This window comes from Anabas testudineus, chromosome 5 (assembly GCF_900324465.2).
Source record: "Anabas testudineus chromosome 5, fAnaTes1.2, whole genome shotgun sequence".
In the NCBI taxonomy this organism is placed as follows: domain Eukaryota; kingdom Metazoa; phylum Chordata; class Actinopteri; order Anabantiformes; family Anabantidae; genus Anabas; species Anabas testudineus.
The window spans coordinates 4,559,434-4,579,595 of record NC_046614.1 but is presented as its reverse complement, the minus strand read 5'-3'; the positions used below and the strand labels follow the sequence as shown (position 1 = coordinate 4,579,595).

Below are 20,162 nucleotides of genomic sequence, written 5' to 3'. Positions count from 1 at the left end.
TGTTAGAAAAAACATCAAAACAATTTAAACTTTAACCAGAACTAATAGCTTGGAATAGGAAAACCTAATTTAAAACTTACAAACTTGAAACTCCTTTAAGACTTTTATAAAAAAGAGTCCAACACTACCTGACTGAGAGAGTGTAAAGAGTATGCAAAGCTCCTATCAGAGCAAAAAGTGCCTACTTTGAGAAATCTAAAAATATACTAAATGTTATTATTTTTGTTGACCATAATTCTTTGGCTGGTTCTGTCAGATTTCCATTGTCTTAGTGTGTATTAATGTACAAGGTTGAAAGTAATAAAAAATAAAGAAAAAACACTGAAAGAGAAGGTGTTTCCAAACTTCTGACAGCTACTGAATCTGTGATTTACAGTACATTTTAATGCCTCTTTACTGTGATCTTTGTTTGTTTTTTTTTTTTTGCCTCTATGAATCACACAGAATATCTAATGTTACAGCCTACAGGTGTATAAAATGAATACTGATTAATATACCATGTGGTGACGAGGAAACAGAACAGCTGGAAATAGTTTGATAGAAGGGGGGAGTGGTCTGAATCTCGCTGTCCTTTATTGGCGTGGAAAAAAAAAGACAGACGCACTTTGGAGTTCAGTGCTGGGACGCTTAACAGCCCTTTCATCCACAGTGCTGACTGCGTGGCTCGGCGCTCTGCCCGACATCCTCCATCCTCTCTCCTCTGCTTTACTGTCGTGTCTCCTCTCCTGAACAGGTAAGGCATCCGTCAAAGTTATTCAGCCACGCAATAATGTGTAATCTTTGTACAGTTCAGTGTGAATCCTGACTGCGTGCACGTTGCAGGGCTCACATAATTCCCTGCTTTTCCTTTGCCGGTGCGCTTACACAGGTGCCGGGTAACTGCAGCCTGTAGGAGGAGGTGATCCTCGTATCTGCATATATTCCCGTTTTTAAGCTTTTTAAAAAGAAAGTTATGACACAGCAGCCTACAGTGGATTCCTCACAGGAGTGACACATTGGATGCTTTGCGCATTCCACAAGGCTGCAGCGCACAGTTAACATACAGTAAGAAGGATTTTTCTCTCTTTTTTGCTCTCGTTGTGGAGAAAGGTTGTAACCAGAAAGGTAACCGGTAATGCAAGAAGGAGTCCGTTTTCAAGGTACACACGAGGTGCCGTCCGCTGGTGAAGGCAGAAGTGAAGTGCGTCTCCCCTTGTCTTCCCACATTCCATCACTATTTAGATGATCTGGTGGAAGCGCAAGAGACACCTGCAGAGATCAGATGCTGTTAACTGGGGATTTCTCTAAGTGATGTTCCAGGTATTATTTGTACAGTATGTGTCATTAAAGGAAGTACAGTGATCAATACATATGAGAAATAACATTTTTTTCTTACATCACGCTAATTCACCAATATCCAGTCATTAGTCAAGCATGTTCTAGTCTAAAGTCTAAAATACTGGGATTTCAATTGAGGTTTGTTACAAAGTCCTTGATTATGAAGGTGACAGAATTGTGCACACATATTGCATTTCATGCCGTGTGTGTGTGTTGCCCGGATGTGATTCCAGTTCTCTGATGGTAATCTCATATTTGAAGTGCTGTAGCCTGTAGGTACCTCACCCCTGTCTTGAGCCATTCGCTTTACTTTGTTTTTGTGCTGATATACAAGGATCGGTATAAGACAAATTACCCTGCACACACACACACACAAACACACACACACACACACACACACACACACACACACACACACACACACACACACACCTTTCCCACACAGGAAGATACTACAGCATAATAAATGTGCCATTAGCCATTTTCATTCAAATGCAAAAACCCCTGCCCCACAAATTATATTCAGTGATCACACTCCTCCGTCACTTAGTCCAGTGGAATGGTGATTAATATGCCACTTTGTGGCTTAATTTCTAAGCCCTGACTTAATAAACCTGCCAAGTTCATGTAGCCCTGTCCATTACTCTCAGGAGAATACATATGGGCCACTTCATATCCTCATCACAGCATAATGACAGAGGCAGGTAGACTCGGGCCACCAGGTTCCTTTCATTCAACACACTGAATCATTGCAGTGCCTCAACAACAGACAACAGTAAAATCTATTCTTGGCTGTAGTTAAGGACTGTAGTCTGCAAAAAGTACAACACAGAATATTGAGAGAAAAATCTGAATGTTTTTGTGTGTGCAACAGAATGCTTACAGACCATTCCTAAATGTGTCCTCTAGGTTTGGTTGTTGGTGTTTGTGGGGCACCTGAGCAAAATGAGGGCTCATTTAATGAGACTAAGTCATATTTAATGTATGCAGTGTTGTACACTATTTGGATTTTGGAGGGTGAAGTAAAGGCATCCTGCACATGTCAGTGTATCATTTCACATATCAGAGCAGAAAGCTTGTTTTTTTCTGTCTGGGTTATCACCTCATGTTGCCTGGGTTCTGTGGGTTTTTCCTTCTTGAGCAGTTAGGTAGTGCGGACTGAAGGCTAATCTTCACATGGGTGATAGAGATAACGGTGATGTATGGAGCGGATGGGGTGGTTTAACACCCAGAGCTGACTGTTGTCTAGCGGGGTCAGGTCTGTGATACTGCTTCAGCCAGCTCCTCTCATTCCTGGGATTTGGCAGTCTTAATAGCCGCAGGTGGATACAAGCAGAGGCGGCCTCAGTCTTCATAGCCTGGAGATGCCTTGATGAATGCTGTGTTGCTGCTCAGGCATCTGTCAGTCGCTTCTACTCCCCAAGTAAAATATTTCCTTGGCCAGCAGCCAGACAGGCAGCCAGTGCATAGTGTGACATTGGTTATGTTGTATTCTTCTGTTAGGCTTCACAGTAACAGTCAGAGTGCTGCTATTCCTAAAGGAGTAGCTACACTAGAAGTTTTTTTCTTTTTTGTGCACCGCATGATCACCTTGTAAATACAGAATTTATGGTCAAGCATGTGTATAAACTCGCTACACAGTGGTAAAAGTAAATATAACTGCATTATCAAAGTTGCACTAATAAATGTGTGAGGGATCGCTCATAAAAGCCATTTACACATACAGGTAAAGCCATGCAGCTGATGGGCTCCTTTGATTTAAATTTTTATGGTATTGTCAACTTTTATGCTGAACCAATTTATATTTTATAACAACACTGGATGAAATAACTGAGGTATAATGTGAATGGTTGCTCATAGTGGCATAGAAGTATCCCCTTTCTGCAGAGCATTTTAGAGTCCTTCAGCTAATTGTTTTGATGTCGCCTTTGTAAATGTTTGTTTGAGTCAATCAAGTTTCCATTAGCAAGCAGCTGTTATCAGCAAGAACGCTCTGATGAACCCCCTGTTTACTAACTGTGCAGCAAATAATGCTATGTTCTCTTGTCAGATTTTGATGGTCATTGGTTAAAAGGTCACCGTAACCTCACGCCTGTCCCTTTTTATTAAAGAAATATCTCAGGAATGTTGGGAGGGAGATTCAACACATCTGATCAAAATGTCCACTTGGACAAGTGAGTCTGGACAGACGTGCATGTGCATGTAAGCCTGACTTCCTGGCAGAACTGTTTTAGCTTTGGCATGTTCTTTGGATGTGTCGTGTGTAGCTCTCTTCAAGTCGTTCTACAGCATCTCTTCTCTGTCTGGGCTCTGACTTGGCCACTCTAAAAGGCAGATTTTGTTTTTCTGAAGCCATTCTAGTGTATTCTGGGTCATTGTCCTGTTCCATCAGCCAACTTTTACAGAGTCTTAGCTGATGTACAAACATTCTCACATTATGTTAAAGAATCTTTTGATACACTTACCCTCAATCACTGCAAGCTGGCCAGGCCCTGATGCAACAAAGCAGACCCAAATCATAATGTTTCCTCCCATGGGATGCACCATGGGATGATGCTTTCATGATGATATGCTGTTCCCTTTTTAGTGCTGTGTGTCCTTTCCAAATAGTTAAATCTTAGTGTCATCAGTCCACCAAACATTTTGCCAATACTGCTATGGAGTGTCAACATGCTCTTTGGCAAACTTCAGGCATGCAGGAATGTTCTTTTTAGTAAGTAACAACTTCCTTTGTGGTGTCCTGACATAGGCAACCTGCTTGTTTTACCTACTGTAGACTCATGAACACCTTTAAATAAATACTTCTCTCTCTCTCTCTCTACATCTATATATATATATATATATATATATATATATATATATATATATATATATATATATATATATATATACATACATACATATATATATATACATACATACATATATATATATATATATATACATATATATATATATATATATATATACATATATATATATATATATATATATATATATATATATATATACCTACATACACACACACACACACACATCTCTGTATATATACATTTATATACACTGCTCAAAAAAAATAAAGGGAACACTAAAATAACACAACCTAGATCGGACTGAATTAAATATTCTTATTAAATACTTTATTGTTTTCATAGTTGAATGTGCTGACAACAAAATCAAACAAAAATTATCAATAGAAACTAAATTTATTAACCCATGGAGGTTGAAGTGCCTGTATGACCTCCCTACAACACCTAGGCATGCTCCTAATGAGGTGGCGATGGTCTCCTGAGGGACCTCCTCCCAGACCTGAGCTAAAGCATCCACCAACTCCTGGACAGTCTGTGGTGCAACGTGGCGTTGGTGGATGGAGCGAGACATGATGTCCCAGATGTGCTCAATTGGATTCAGGTCTGGGGAACAGGCTGGCCAGTCCATAGCATCAATACCTTCGTCTTGCAGGAATGGCTGACACACTCCAGCCACATGAGGTCTAGCATTGTCTTGCACTAGGAGGAACCCAAGGCCAACCGGACTGGCATATGGTCTCACAAAGGGTCTGAGAATCTCATCTCACTACCTAATGGCAGTCAGGCTACCCCTGGCGAGCCCATGGAGGGCTGTGCGGCCCTCCAAAGAAATGCCACACCATTACTGACCCACTGCCAAACCTGTCATGCTGGAGGATGTTGCAGGCACCAGAATGTTCTCCAGGGTCTCTCCAGACTCTGTCACGTCAGTCATGTGCTCAGTGTGAACCTGCCTTCATCTGTGAATGTGCCAATCTTGGTGTTCTCTGGCAAATGCCAAACGTCCTGCACGGTGTTGGGCTGTAAGCACAACCCCCACCTGTGGACGTCGGGCCCTCATACCACCCTGATGGAGTCTGTTTCTGACCGTTTGAGCAGACACATGCACATTTGTGGCCTGCTGGAGGTCATTTTGCAGGGTCTGGCAGTGCTCCTCCTGTTCCTCCTTGCACAAAGGTGGAGGTAGCGGTCCTGCTGATGGGTGGTTGCTCTCCTACGGCCTCCTCCACGTCTCCTGATATACTGGCCTGTCTCCTGGCAGTGTCTCCATGCTCTGGACACTACGCTGACAGACACAGCAAACCTTCTTGCCACAGCTCGCATTGATGTGCCATCCTGGATGAGCTGCACTACCTCAGCCACTTGTGTGGGTTTTAGACTCCGTCTCATGCTACCACTAGAGTGAAAGCACCGCTAGCATTCAAACATGACCAAAACATCAGCCAGAAAGCACAGGAACTGAGAAGTGGTCTGTGGTCACTACCTCCAGAACCACTCCTTTATTGGGGGTGTCTTGCTAATTGCCTATAATTTCCACCTGTTGTCTATTCCATTTGCACAACAGCATGTGAAACTGATTGTCAATCAGTGTGGCTTTCTAAGTGAGCAGTTTGACTACTCAGAAGTGTGATTGACTTGGAGTTACATTGTGTTGTTTAAGTGTTCCCTTTATTTTTTTTAGCAGTGTGTGTATATATATGTATATATATATATATATATACAGCACTTTTTAGCTAGCTATCCAAGTGGTAAAAAATTATTTATGTAGCTATGACAAAGTTATAAATGTAAGCAAAATAAAAATGAAATGGAAAGCATTATCAAACTTTTAACTGCAATTGTCTGTTCAACTACAAATTTTATAATAAATATTATTATTATATAATAAAACCAAATGATTATTATAATCATAAAACTTAATAAATGTTTCTAAGAACAAGTACTGAGTTGACTACATAATCATTACACTATTTTACTAAAAGGTAATAAATTTTCATTTTTTATAAATAGTTACATAATAAATGTCTGTAATCTGGAATCTTTGTGTTTATTTTGTATTTGTAATGTTTTTATTTGTACCATCAAATTGTTACTGTGACATATTATGGGCAGATTAGACAGAAAGATATTGATGTAAATGTAACCACAGCAGACAGGCCCCACAAGCTCTGGAATAAAATTAATTTTCTTTATTAAAAATGACCTTATGGTCAAGAAGGACCTACTTACATAATGAAAAAATGCAGACCAGCGACAGCCTACATTATTTGCTGCTGTCATTTAATTTGATTGTTGTCAGGATGAGATGACTGCACAGATGAAGTGTGATTATTAGTGTTTGTATATTGATGGGCTGGTGTCTGTCAACAGACTGAGTCAAATGTGTTGGGTGGTGAATTAGTCTAATCAAAGGATTTTAATTAGATCAGGTGCTTAATATGCTGATATTTACTATACTATTTAAAATGTTGATGTACATCATTTCGCAGTGATAACCCTCAGTTTTAGATGCTCATATTTATTTAACATTATAATAACATAAATTGTCAGTTTCATACATGCTTACAAATCTTTCGCAATCAGTACCTTTCTGAATTCTGAAATATTTGGACGACTTCTGGATACTGGGTTTCTTCTTGGGTGATACTCCAGGCCAGGTCTGTATATAGACTTGACTGTATATACTGTAAGCAGTTGCCTTTAACCTGACCCCTTATAATTTAAATCATATTTTAGATTCTGACATTAATCTGGGAGAATGCTAAATTATTGCAACTTTAAGTAACTTTAAGGTAAGAAAACATTAAATTTTGTACCATTCTTGTTTTTTTTTTAAACAATCTGCAAGCATGTTTCTGATCTTCAGCAAAAGTGGTTCAGGGGGTGCAGTATGAGGACATGTGATGGGGCTGCAGGTCGCCAGATACAGTAAGTATGACACTGGTGACCTTCAATCTCTGATTGAGACAGACAGAAGCTTTATGGAGACTGTGTAGCCAGGATCATGTTGAATTATATCTGACATGGATCTGCAGCAAAGCTTAACGCCAGGGAGAACCATTGTACACCACATTTTGGAATTAATGAAAGAACCCCAGTAACAGAAATCTCAACTTTAGTGTTGAAACAAGCCATCTGCTCAGTAGCTTATACCAATGTTCTCCTGAGTTCAGCAGCTGGAGTATGGTGCTAAGTCAACCTGTATGGGGCAACACGGAAACACTTCACAACTTTGTTCGATTTGGTTTGATTTGTAATTTGCTTTCCTCAGCAGAATTGTTACCTTTGTGTGATTTGCCTTTGTCTAATGCTCCATGGCAGAAAAAATGGCTTATGAATAAATCAGAGCCCTCAGTTTCACTGCTTTGAAGGATAGCGAATGGAATTACCATGTTCTGCACCATATTGAACTGAGAGTTACTTCGGTCTATTTTTTGGGCATACTCTCTTGCATATGGACGAAATATAGTCCATATGCAGCATAGTGGTGTACTGCATATGCATTAAATAGTTTCATAAATAATTCCTGTTTGTTGTTTTCCAGAATAATACTTTTACATTGAATTATTAATCTAAACTGGGCTGTGAAACCATCAGTTAGTGAAGCAGAATTTTGCACAAACTCATATTGGTTGCTTATCTTGATGTTACCTTGTGTTATGGCCACCTTTACTCAGTGGTCACCCATAGTTTAATCTTAATCTTTGTAGCAAGGCAGCATCTTTTTCTTTAGAAAACAGCATATTATTTTTCAGATGCATCCTGAGAAATCTGTCAACAGAGTTTCAATATTTATAGCAATATCTGTCTGGACAGTTTTTCAGGATGACATGACATGATTAGGATTTCATTATATTGTTCATCATAAATAATTTAATTAAGACAAGAAGAAAAATGTTTTGATTAAGTTTTTTTTTTATTTAGGGGCAGAAAGGAGTTATTAGTAGTTACTGACTTTCTCTTTCTTTTATGTTGCAATGATTTAAACATTTTTATTTTACAATTAAAGCCTTAGTGAATAATTGGAATGGAGGGACAGGCAGTGGGGGGGCAAACCCAGCTGCAGCTGTGCCCCTCTGCCCCCTCTGTAGATCCACCCCTGCTGTAGGAGATTGATTGCCAAAGAAAATTCAAAGTAAACAAAGTAATTACAGTGAAAGAAGTTTTATCCACAGCCGAAATAAAGTAATATATACTCAGTATCTGCAAAAAGCACCAATAGGCCAAGTCTGGAAATTTGCAAACAGGCTTTTCAGTCAGACTCTGTGGTGTGAGTGAAAGATGACTGAAGATTGTACTTCAGAGAGTAGATGTGAGCTTTGTTTCCTGTGTCTGCGGCTCCATCACTAACACATTACTGGTGGCGCTCGTTTTCACAAAAATACTCCGCTTCAAGTCAAGCAACACCTGCAAAACACTGATAGAAAGCCTATAATATGAGCCTGTCACACAGACACTTTCTGCAAACTTAAACAGATGATATTCACAGGTGAAGTATCAGCTCATCGTTAGAATGGAAATCCAAAAAAGAAATTTGTTGGGGGGGAAATATAAATTATGTCCTTCTAAGACTTCTAAAAGCGTGTTTTATAAGTTCAATGATATGCGGATGTTTGGTAATGGACTAAAATAAGATTGGCACCTGGTTTGTTAGATAAAACTTTGACTTGCATAAAGTTCCAGCTTACTCCAACGGAGGACGTGTTTATACACTTAGTAGAAAAAGCTGTGCAGTCTTTGGAGAAGCTTTGGCTTGCAGCTATCTATGGATTTTACTATCTGGAATAGGAAGCTTCTTTCTGTGATGGAGTGTATATTTTCTCACTTGGCTTCACATCATTTTCCTGCCAATATATGCAGCTAATAGTTACCCATGCAGAATGTGAATCTAACTACATTTACTGGAGCCATTTGACTTCACAGCAGACTATGAAGCATTGTTGGAAAGGTTTTTCAAATCTGTCATACAAGCTGTCACAAGAGAAGAATGGCTACTGGAGCCCTCACAAAAGTGATTCATTGTTCCACATTGTCACTCATTCACAAAGATGTGACTTTGCTATAATTCTTATTCTTTATAGATCACGTTATTGCAATTCAGAGCTGAAAATAAGAACAGTGTCAGCCAGGAATGTCCTGTGATGGAGAGGCCTCCTAAGAAATGACAGTTTGTACTTTTCCTTTTGTAGCAGCTGAGCTGCTTTATTGCTGACCTTATACAGTACAACTTAAATGAAGACATTCAAACCAAAATGTTCAGCTCTCTCCTTCCCTTATTATTTTATAGTATGGTTTTTATTGTTGCTGATTTACCATTGCAGTTCCAGAAAGTGATAGTGATAGATGACATATTTTATACCAGGATCTTAAATATGGCTGCAGATATTTTGGTACAACACTGATGCTGTGTCCACACGGAAGGCATATCATGAACAAGGTCTCACTGTGTACACTTTGCAGTACTAATCATTGCACTTCATTCACCCAAAAAAGTACAAAACTTACAATAAAAACAATAAAACCACGTTCACAAAAACATAATTGCGTTTGCAGTTTAGTTATATCAGAACATAATGTGAAAGACTGGGCACAGAATGCCATTTCAGATAGTTTGCAAAACGTCTCTGTAGTCTAACATTAACCTACAGCCCCACACACCTACAGTGTAACATATACACTCCACACAGTGGATGTGCTACATCACATTTAATAAACAAAATAATGTAAAATGAAATGTTTCTAGAAGTATAGCGGCCACTTAGCCAGGTATCAGCTAAGTCAGCTATAAGTCGTGCAGACGTACAAGATAGTTGTAGCTTAAATTAAAGCAGACAACACTTTATAATGTATCCCTTACACCATTTCTCTCTTTTGTCTTCTCTATACAACAAACATATAAAAAGAAAGTAAATATATGCTACAATACATCTTCTGATGCTACCAGCTGTGTTACATCCCGTTCAGCTTCCTTCTAACTTTCTTATTCACAGCACCTAGAATAAGTTAGTGTAAATTACTTTCCATCTGGCACCTCCATCCATCAAATCCTGTTTTTAGTCTTATCTGATTTTGACAAACACTGTGAGTGTGTGTCATGTTTCATAAAACCTTGTGCTTCTCGGTACTCTGCACATACAGCACATCTATTTTTAATACACATCCATTCAGCATGCAGTTTCTGCTTTGATGGAAGAGTTTGGTTCTGATCAAGTTTGACACTCGCTAAGTGATTGCGATGGGTTTTGACAATCAGCTGCTTTCTTTGTGAGTGGCCCGTAATGGAAAACTATTAATCTAATAAGCAAGCATACACTGAGGTAGGTTTATACATGCGGAGGGTGCTTGGAGCGTGTGCTTTGTGTGTGTGTGTGTGCATTGTTACATTTAAGTAATTCATATCACCTTTTTGTAATGCAGTCTTATTCTAAGATGTGGCAGCATTACATCAGGGCTGAATAAAAAGTTAGAACTACCTCTAAGTGCAGCTCTGCAAAATTGCGAGAGACCCCATCCATGGGAGTTTCATGGAAAAGATTGGGAATACAAGAAACTTGTAATGATATCTCTATCTACTGTACATTAAGCTATTTCAACAAATGGCTGGGCAATATAGCTTGAACACAATGCTTCTCTTGCAGAGAAGGCTGACTTTTATATGCAAACCTCTACTGATCCTGTGCACATGTATCAGTCAGCTGCTCCTTGTTCAAACCTCTGAGCATTTATGGTAAGCTACAACATAGAGATATAATGAGAGCTTCCTTGCTATTAAACAGAATTTCCAACACCCCTCTCTTGTAATCTACCAAGTAGCATAAATGGTGAACCTTGGCAGCCGGCAGTGTGATTAATGCACTGCTCACTAAATTGATTTGCAATGAACCAATCGTTTGATGAGCTGCTTACACTCGCAATAAACTGGGACCTTGACAACAGTGTGACCCTTTGTTTGTGAAAATTTGCAAGGTAAATAGCAATAGTAGGCTCATTTAGGTGAATACATGTGGCCAGAGTGAGTCATTCGTCACAAATACAGGCTTCGGCTTTCTCGCTTTTAGACCGTGAGGAGTGCGATCTCTGGAGCAGGTCACCTAGTCAAAAGCCTGTTTGTAGTCTGTCCCCACAGCCTTGCTGTGTAGATTTTGTCTGCAGTGGTACTGTCTGTCATCTGGCCCTGTGACCTGTGCCATTTTCCTTGACTTACCCAGGCAGTAGTCCCATCCCTTAGCACATCTCCTCAAAACATCATATTTCCAAGACAACTTATATGCTTTGCTCGGTAAAAAAAAAAAAGCTCCTGACATCTGTGATTATTCTAAACCTTTAAACTGTCTTTTACTATTACACTTACTGAGTTGTGATGGATTGAATTTTATCATCACGACTATGGCCAGATTGTTTATGTTTGTGTCAGTCCAGAAAAAGAGCCTCCTAGCAGGAATTCATCAACGCGCTTTGTACTAATATCAGGGAGGCATAAAAACAGGCTACAAGGTCTAAAGGATTAAGAGTGCAGCGATCTTTCAGCCATACCACTGATTGAGCATTGTGATTTTATTACCCACGGGAATGTTCTTATACTTTCGTCTCAGAGCAAAATTGTGTTAAACGGAAATAGCTATTTCCTCTTAATAGAAAACATGTCCTGAAGATACAAGAGTATTACTGGATATCTACTCTGCTGAAATACTGGTATTAACAAATATAGATTGTTACCTGGCCAAACAATAACTGGACCTTGGCTGCAGCAATTTGTGGTTGAGTTCAAGCTTAAAGTGAATGAGCAGCCCAAATGGAAATGCCATAATATTTCTTTTAGGAATGCTGTAGCTAGATTTGACCTGTACAGCTATGATTGGATTAGAGGCTGGCTTCCTGTCAGGTGCTTTTGTTGGGGTGGGGGCGCCGAGCTGCACCTGTGATGAGCGAAGCCTCTGCCATGTGTGGTGGCGGAGGATGGATGGCCTCGGACTACAAGGTCCGGGAGAAATGTGCCCACCGTGCCGTCAGGGGATAGCGAGGACATGATTCATTTTCAGCATCACTTCACCCAGGATGATCTCATTACTTTGTGCGAGTGGACAGCACTGGCGATGTGAACCCGGCACGTGCGCTGAACCTCCATCCTGAGAGGTGTGTCGTATGAGCCATTACACACTCCTCCGCTGTTTGGGTATTGAATATGGAAATTAATCGAAAGATAGAAGGAGCAGAAATGTATTTTTTGATGGTGTCTTACCAGATGATTTTATGCAGGTGTGTGACTAAAAAGTGAAAATAATAGTTTTCCTCTCCTTGATTCAGAAATGTCACTAAAAAGATATTTTTGTTTTTGCTGAGATTAGTAATAACTAAAATTCATATGGAGCAGAAGTGTTTCAAAATAAGCTTCTGAAACAATAAAACAATAATTTGGTGACACCTGTGCATGTTCAGGAAGCACCTCCCACACATTGGATTAGCTTGATGATCACTTCTTACGTACCATAAAGTCAAGCTGCTCCCACAACAGCATGGAAAATGAAAAACACAGTGTTTTTATATATATATATATATATATATAATTATGTTGTAGAACTCATGTTATTGTGGAGAGGCGAGGACAGCCTATTTAAAACAGTTTTATTGAACAGTGCAGAGATATTGTCTTATAAAGGTTTTTGAGTGAGGCTCACCCTTCAAGCCAATCAGAAAAAGCCAGCGCAGGGTTTGGAGCACAGTCTATGGTTCCCCGTGCACTGATGCTTCAGTTGCTCTTATGACTGACTTGTATGCTGGCAAACTCCTGATTAACAGAAGAAGAAGAAGAAAATCATAAAAAACATACAGAGTTCTGTTAAGATCAAGAATTCTCATTAAGTCGATGGAGAAAGTTAAAAGGAAATGTTCCAAAGAGACTGGAAAGTTTTTTGGCATTCTTATGATTTGTAATTTGAAAATGACTAATAGCTGATGGACTACGGAGAGTGTAGTGGAGCAGGGAGGGCTGGCCAGTGTGGAGTGTATTGATTTTTAATCTCATGCTACCGTAATGTTGATTCCCAAAAGTTGCATATTGTAGCTTTAATTACAGTTCTCAGAAACAATAATTTGAGGAGGTGCACAAAAGGTTAATAGATTAAATTATACTCTAACCCACATCTAAAGCCAAGACACTGGTGGCAGTCGGCCAAGTGATGAATCTCACCAGCAGAAATATGATTTATTTATGTAAACAGTGTTTGATTTCTGGTGAATTTGACTCTGATGTGCATCTGTCTTACCATGTATGGCAGTGATCATCTACACCAGCAGGTAGATGTAGTGCTGTGATGGTGTGCATCGAAGGAGCGAAGGAAGGATGTTGTCAGATGGTATCACATATTTACATTCTAAAGGACAAATGCCTCATTTGTTTTTGTCTTTCTAACATGTACTGTGTGTGACATTTGTGCAGCTGGCCTTGCACAAATATATTTCCCATTTTCAAAATAAAAAAATAAAAAAATAAAAGGCTTGCTGAATGCAAGTCACCAGAGATTAGCTTGTAAAATTGATGATTTCTTTATTTCTTTGACACAGTTTGTGTTAGAGGCCAAACTTTAGTGATTATTAAACAGAGGCTAAGAGTGGATGGAAATAAGAAGTGACCTTGAAGGACAGAGCAGGGTGGTTAAATAAGTGAAATGAATACACAGTGTCGGTTTAGAGTTTAAGACCTTACCCAAATGGTGCAGTAAGTATCAAAAGAGAGTTTTTTTAATCATCACATATTCATAGAATGCAGGAATGGTATTTGGAAACTGTTTTATTCCCACACATCAGCAGAGACACACCTACTAAAAAAAGACACTGTGGGCGACTCTTTGAAAGCAAGCAAGCATATACTAAAATGAAGGTACACTGACTAATCTCTACTGTACGGTATGTATGTCACTTTGTGATTGTTGTGCAGCTTCACAAATTGATTAATATAGTTTCTTAATTTGTTTGCATTGTGTGTTGGTGCATGCCAGATGGATAGAGTAATGTGAGCAGAGCCTAAAAGTCTCAGTCAGCTCTTGTTTGCAGGTAGGCTCAATCCAGTAGCTGAAAGATGTTGACTTTGTCAAGGTTGACCTTAATGCATGTATGGCTTGATAGGGATGACATGGTCTCTGCTGACGTTGCCTTTGATGTCTTTTAAGTGACATAGACTAGAAGGCAAGACTCAGCAGCCACCATACTGATTCTGTTTAGGTAAGGCTGTCCTCCCCTTAAAGAAGCACTTCTCCGTTTTCCCACCTACTGCATTTCCATGCATTGGTCACAGTATTTGTCAGGCCAGTGTAGCCTGGCTGTCGTGCTGCAATAACCTGCAAAGTTGTCATTCTAACCTAAACTACTGAAAAGGGAACCTGGCCATCATTAGTGTTGCTTGTTTCCACGTGTGCTGACTACTACTACAGTATAACAAATTAGTGGCTGATGTTGAAAAGGCTAAAGCAACAACGCAAGTCAGGTGAACCCTACTAAGCAATGACTTACACAGTAAGGTGTGCATGCCACAATTACTCTGATTTTTCTTCTATTTTATATGCTCATAAAATAAAATGTATTAATGCATTCTCATTTTAAATAATAATAAGTACATATTGCAGGGGTTATATTTCATGCTTTTCACCTTGATTGATTCGAACTCAAGCAGACTTTTCATATGCTTTCATAGAAACTCAAAAACTTTCCAGTCTCTTTGTCATATACTGCTTAGCGGCTGGTTAGTGTAGTGGTAACATCACCGTGTGGGAGACTGGGGTTCAAATTCCATGGCTAATAGGGGTCCTTAGGCAAGACCTCCTCACGCTCACACTGCCTACCATTGTACCTTACTTGTAAGTCACTTTGGATAAAAGCGTCTGCTAAATGTAAATGCTGTAGTCAGTATGATAATGATTACTTAGTTGGATGAAGGCAGCAGGTATACGTGGTCAGTTATTTGGTGACATAAACCTAACAGTCATGTATTATTATGATTAACCAGACCTCAGTCTTACTCCAACTCAAACTTTATCCATTATTTTCTTCTTGTAAAACTACAAAACTTTAAGACACACAATGGTTCATTCAACAGTAATGTTTTGAAGGCAACATGTGCGTGTTATTCGTCACATTAAATGTCACACTTGTGCCGGTTACCTGTGTAAAATGCATACTGGAGTGACTTTATGGCTGCACTTTGAAGTGCAGTGTAAATAGAAAAAGGTGTCTAAAAGAAGGGGACAGCAGCGTTTCTATGCGAAAGGGGTTATAGATTACAGTAGTCCTAAATTGAATATAATAATAGACAGTGTCAGAAAAAGAGAAAATAGTTTACCTGGATGGCTAAGAATCTAATCTAAAGAGTCAGCACCTGGTTAGCTTACCATAAAAAAGAACTGGAAAATTCACAGTAGTGTGGTATTTATACAGCTGCTATAAGGAATGCATTTGTCTCCAAACAATATGAAAGAAGAGTTAATAAGAATTTCCCTGATTGACACTGGTCTGTGTTATCAACCTATGAGACAGTAAACACTGCTTATTACACTGACATGTGTTTGCTCAGCTATGTGCTTTAAGTTGTTTTGTATTTGCAAGACTTACAGGGTGTAGACAACACATCTAGTTTCACCTCACTGCATTTTCGTCTTTATTCCGGTGCAGTCCTTTTTATCTGAGTGTCAGAATCGACAGAGATTGTAACGTTTAAAATTACCTGTCATTGCGAGGTGTTTTGTTTGTCTGGTCTGTGCTTGTGCTGCACATGAAAATCTGAGGTTGTAGAGTAAAATCACTCAACAACATATTAGAATGTCATGCAGCACAGCTCTTTGCATATGTCATAGTGATTGTAGATTATTCTATTTACAAATTTCTCTGTCATGACAACTTGACCACATCATCTTAGCAAAATACACTCACAGCTGAAACGAATGCTTTACATTAAGGATACAGAGGAAATGAAACCTTAATACACAAAGCAAGCGATATGATTGCAGATGTCCGAAGGCCAGTTCATATTTGAATATGCACATATTGGAAGGCATGAGCCAGATGGTATGAGGTGGGATAAGATCAAATGAGAAAATGATGAACTGGCTTAGCTTCCTCACATTGCTGCTTCTCTGTGAGCGGCTGTCAGTTCAGCAGACTGAGATTAAAACAAATCTTTCAAACATGTGGGAAAGGCAAAGCAATAAATTTCATCGTCTTACAACGTTTGCATTGAGCCTCACCTTCATTGCAAATGACATACTCCCTGGAAAGACAAAAATAGGCTTGTACAGTATATTGCACAACTTAATGTCCAAACTGTGATAATCATCCTGTCATTGCCCTCATGTCCCCATTTGTCTTAGTAAGCCAGATTATACCCACTGATGTTGTTTCTAGATGTTGATGCTTTCGGTTCAGTGCGTCAAGTAAAGATACGTTCAATTCCAGGCAATTTTAGAAATGTTAATTGAAGAACATTCCCTTTCACAACATTTGCTGAATAACACTGAATGATCCAGGGGATTTATTAAATGATTATTTTTGACATTTTTGCTGCCTGTGGTCATTCCTGCAGCGTTTAAATCCATCTCCTCACAGATAATCATCTGTCTCTCAAACACCCAGTCCACTGGGCCATCTGTTATGTCTTCCTCTTTGGATTTTGTGTTGAAGATGAAGTTTTCGTTTTAGTTCAGCAGTTGAAACGAATGAAGCGTGCCAACTCAGTGCCTCGATTCTCTGACTTAACAAGCATTCCTCTCAACCACAGTCGAGAGACAGAAGACGCCTGCACTAAGAAGAGTGTTTTCATATTAGATGGATCAATTTTTAATTGTATTGATGCCAGTATTAATGTCATTAATACAGATAATTTGGGACATTGACCAGAAATAGTGTTAACCCATGCAACTTTCAGCACAAGCTTCTTTTCAGGCTACACCCAGTCTGCCCTAAATTATTATTGGATGCTGTTGGGACTGATATCAGCAGCATTTACAATATTGATGTGTTTCTATTTTATTTTATTTTTTTGTGTGTCTTGTATGTTTCAAGTCTAACAAGCTATTTCAAATCCCACTTCACTTACAGCCACGACATACTTTCTTCCCCGCCCACCATCTCAGGTGAGCTGCTACAGTTAGTAGATAAATGGTAAATGGTCTGCACTTATATAGCGCTTTTCTACCTGGCTGGTACTCAAAGCCCTTTACACTGCGTCTCATTCACCCATTCATACACACACACACACACCCCCCGATGGCAGAGCTGCTGACCTGACCTGACTCACCGGGGGCAACTTGGGGTTCAGTATCTTGCTCAAGGACACTTTGGCATGTGACGTGGCAGCCGAGAATCGAAACTGTAGTATGTAAGAGTGAGAGGTGTTTATCCAGACAAAAGGCATAAGTAAACAAATATAAATCTTAGAACAGAAACACAAGAAAACAGAAGTAAGCGGAGGTAATCAGAATCTCATACGGTTCAGCTTAAGGCGGCATTCACATCGCACACCTTAATACTGTGTTTTTGTTGCTGGTTTTTTTTTTTTGGTTTGTTTTTTCATGTTTTTGATTCATATTTATGCCACATGCATCCAATAAGAAAACACCACCACCATTTAGGCGACATTCAAATCCAATAAAAATAATAACAGAATTCCACAACAACACTAGGCCTAGCTATACATACATATGAACAGAGGGGAACAAAACAATAGAACTTTTAAATCCTGCTCTTTCTAGCATTTTAACAGAGATTTTGTGATGCTGGCAACCCACACATCTCCTTTCCTGATGTCCAGGAATAACGCTGAGTGTGAACTGTGATAGCAGAATCAACGCTGAGTGGTGGCCTATGAGAAGGCTGCTGGAGCTGGATGCGATTTGAAGACCTACTCCTCCATTAATCATATTCAAATCAGCATCCTTCTGAATGCCTGCCCTGTGAGCCCTTCTCTTCTCACTAGAGCTTATCTTAATATGAACTTTCTTGTCATTTCTGTTGTCATTGTAATCGTGCTTCCATCGCTCATTATTGACGTTCTTGATCACTTTAAGTCGGCTTATTTGCAAAGGGTGACGGCAAATCAGCCGTCGCAACCGTTTGTGAATATTGTGCATCATGTGTACTGTTAAATTCTCTCAATGAATACACAGAGATGACTAACAGACATGAGCAAATCTTTGTCACATTTTTCAAATATTCTAGATTCATAACTTTTGGCTTTCGTCAGTTCTGCATTAGTTACAAGTGAGAAGCAGTTTTAATAGATCTATCTCAAATACACAGCTGGTCAAATAACTTGTATTTCTTCTCAGAGCTTACTGAGATCTATGCATGTTTAGAAAGATAAGAATTTCATTATGCTCTCAAGGACTATAAATGTCGAAAGGGAATTTGTCTCTGATGGTTTGTCTCTGTCTGCATCTCAATGATATTCAGTACAACGAGGAGCTTTAAAATAAGTATTTGCCTCTTGTTCCTATTTGAACAATTGCTCGGAATGAAAAAATAATATTCAAACCGCTGCTGCAGACTAAATTCAAATGAAGCCTGAGCACTCACCGCTTTGCAGAACACACCCTGTATGAACAGGTAGCCGTATCAAAGATACTTTGTTTGCATGAGTGCAATATATGCCTTTATGGAGCGTGTAAAGGTAAAGTCCAAACTCATTAGCGACTATAGTCTGCCGCTATTTGATGATCAATCTGTTTGTGGATTGAGGGACCTATTTTTTTTTTTATGAAATTACCATATATTCCATGTCCTTTTATACTGCATGAATATGAACACACACAAACTGACTTCTCTTCAAATTGCATTAATTGTGTTGATATGCAAAGAATAATACAATTATGCTTTCGTATAAATATAATTTGATAGGGCTGTTTGTGTTTGTTACAGGCTAATTGATATAATATTTCCACTTTCATGCAAGAATTCATGCTCTAATTATTGACCTAACAGATGAAACTCCACCTCATTTTGCATGTGCCTGTAAATTCTCTCCAGACACTGTTGTTGATGTCAGTGCAAGACGTAAAGTAAAAAAAAGAAAAGCCCAAAAAGTTGGCAGTATGTTGAATTTCCATGGGACCTGTTTCATGAATTATAAAAACTGTAATGATGCCTTTGGATTATGTTCCACATCTGCAATTCTTGACAAACACACACGTTAGCAGCTCCAAATTGTCGCACAAACAGAACTAAATGTAAATTTCCTGTAAAGGGTTGTCAGAAACCTGCACAAATCATTGCTTATGTTTTTCGTCTGCGCTCACTGCGATGCTTTAAAGCAAAGAGAAGCAGAACATGTCAATGAGTCCAGCTTTCTTTGAACACACAGCGTACACTGCTTCAGCTTACTGCTGCCTTTGTGGTAACTTTTGATTTATCGTTGCTCCCGTGAGGGAAGAATGAATACGCCTGACTTCCTAATTTGTTTTAGATTAACATAGTGAAGGTATGGGGGCTCTCGTAACAGGTGTAGGATGCTGTGTTGTGTTGTAGCTGATGAAATGGGTGCTTCTGCATGAAAATCTTGCTTTGAGTCTGTCTGTTTTTTGATGCTAAGCATATAGTGTGTGCTGGATTTTAAAGGAGATTTTTCCAGAAAAAAACAGCTTCCAGAAACAACACTATGAGAGTGAACCAAAAAAGTAGTTTGTTGCCAGTTGTGGAATAGACAGCTGAACAATGTGCTGCAACTCATCTCTGTGAGAAATCCTCCTTATGTTTGTTATGGGAATGAAAATGAAAAGTAAAGAAATAATAACTGATCTCTTGCATAAACAATAACTTAGCTATAGATTTACATTGTTACAGTACATTTAAAGCAAGTTCAAACACTGAAGTGATTTCACTGAGGTGATTTCACACTTATTACAATAAACGTAAAAGTCAAAAGTTATACTTTTATAAGTTAATAGCTTATAGTTATACTTAATAGTTAAATTCACTCTCACTGAATGGACGTTCAGAGCTGTGATTATTCAGGTCACATTCATTGCTCTGATGTCACACCCTAGAAAACCAAAT

The 20,162-nt window shown here is 39.0% G+C and overlaps 1 protein-coding gene across 1 annotated transcript in view; it reads left to right on the top strand.

Annotated features, from left to right (window-relative positions):
• Positions 1-624: 624 nt before the first annotated feature.
• LOC113155459 (contactin-4) overlaps positions 625-20,162 on the top strand; it is a 98,507-nt gene continuing 78,969 nt past the window's right edge. The window contains exon 1 of the mRNA XM_026350221.1: positions 625-733. The gene's annotated coding sequence lies outside the window, so the exon portion shown is untranslated. The remainder of the gene's footprint in view (positions 734-20,162) is intronic.